At 39.3% G+C, this 1,638-nt stretch overlaps 1 non-coding gene across 1 annotated transcript; it reads left to right on the top strand.

Annotated features, from left to right (window-relative positions):
- Window positions 1–1,188: 1,188 nt before the first annotated feature.
- Window positions 1,189–1,294, top strand: LOC115069586. Its single transcript, XR_003848841.1, has one exon. It is a non-coding gene; the product is annotated as a U6 spliceosomal RNA (small nuclear RNA).
- Window positions 1,295–1,638: the final 344 nt, after the last annotated feature.

Below are 1,638 nucleotides of genomic sequence, written 5' to 3'. Positions count from 1 at the left end.
TAAGAGATTGTAGAATGTGTGTCCCTGGATAGAAATCTTATATTAATACTCACTGTATTAGTCACTTTTCTGTTGCTGTGATAGAAAAACTGACCAAATTAATTTATAGAAAGAAGAGTTTATTTGAGCTTACGGTTCCAGGGGAATTACAGTCCGTCATGGCAGGGAGGCATGGTGGCTGGAAGTGGCTGGAGCAGGAGCAGCAGAAGCTAAGCTCTCACATCATCACACAGGCACAGGAAGGAAGAGAGCAACTGGAGATCTGGCAAGGCTGATGAACTCTCTAAGCCCAACCCAAGTGACATGTTTTCTTAAGGATAGGCACACTTAGTAAAACCTCCCAAATAGTGCCACTCTCTGGGGACAAAATGTCTAAATATTTGGAGCCTATGGGGGACATTTTCATTCAAACCACCACACTCACCCACCCATGATTCAGGAGCTATTGTGGAAGAGGGGTTGAATGGGTGTAAGATCCATGGTTGGTGAATGAACATAAGGAAGCAGAGTCTCTCAGATCTCTGGAAACTTGCTCATATGAATATGCAAGTATAGTGACAGCACACACAGTACCCATGCAGACTCAATCAGAGAAAAACAAAAAGCATAGAACTGGAGAAATGGGCAGTAGACCCCAACCTTGGCCAATGAACTATTAGGCAGCTGATTACTGCTGGGTAAGGGAGAGTTGATCTTCTTTAAGGGAGTGACTATAGATAGGCTGACTAGACTCCAGTTGATGAACTGGATAAACTCACACTGAGGGACAAATGGGTACAAAAGTTTTATTGATAGGCTTTATCACATATAATAGAACAAATGAAATTCTGTATTCTGTGATAATGGGGTTGCATACGGGGGATGGGTGTGTATTCATAATTAAGGTTTATTATTTAAATTGCACAGAAATTCAATAAAAATACAGTAAAAAATCTTACAATAAATGTTATACAGAAAGAGGAACCCTTAGTCTCTGCTGTTAGGAGTGCAAATTATTACTTCCTTTATAGAAATCAGTTTGGAGGTTCGTCAAAAAATTTAACATATTTCAGGTGTAGTGGGTTACCCCTTTAATCCCAGTGCTGGGTTGGTAGTGGCGGGATGCTCTCTGTGAGGTCTCTCTGAGGTAAGTCTGCTCTGCATAGAGAATTCCCAGGCCAGCAATGGCTACAAAGAAAAAAAAATTAAGTGTTTGCTTGAGCAGCACATACATTAAACTTTTGCAATACAGAGATTAGCATAACCCCTGCATAAGTTGATAGGCATATGCAAATGTGAAGCATTTCATATTTTTCTATTGCAACCTTCCACTATAGAAAGTTCTTAAAGTCTATATAAATCAATTATGCAAATGGATTCAAAAGAATTTTATTATAACAAGGGGACATTATTTCTACTCAACACCAAAAGCAAAAGGTAGCAAGGAATGGATTTTCGAGTTTGAAATTTTTAAGCAAAAATTCTATAGGTGCTCAAATAATACTGGCCATTGTGCCTGCTCTTGGTTACCCCCCAGATCTTCATAATAAGTTCCTTTTGCTGAGAACACTGCACATATGAAATGCAAAACAAAGAGAATTCAACCTGTGCTGATTTCAATGCCTCATTTCTACTGACTAGATACCATAGTGCTGGAAG

Source organism: Nannospalax galili, unplaced genomic scaffold, assembly GCF_000622305.1.
Source record: "Nannospalax galili isolate Female #2095 unplaced genomic scaffold, S.galili_v1.0 scaffold873, whole genome shotgun sequence".
NCBI classification, from domain to species: domain Eukaryota; kingdom Metazoa; phylum Chordata; class Mammalia; order Rodentia; family Spalacidae; genus Nannospalax; species Nannospalax galili.
The sequence above is the reverse complement of the archived record's forward strand: the minus strand, read 5'-3'. Positions and strand labels throughout refer to the sequence as shown.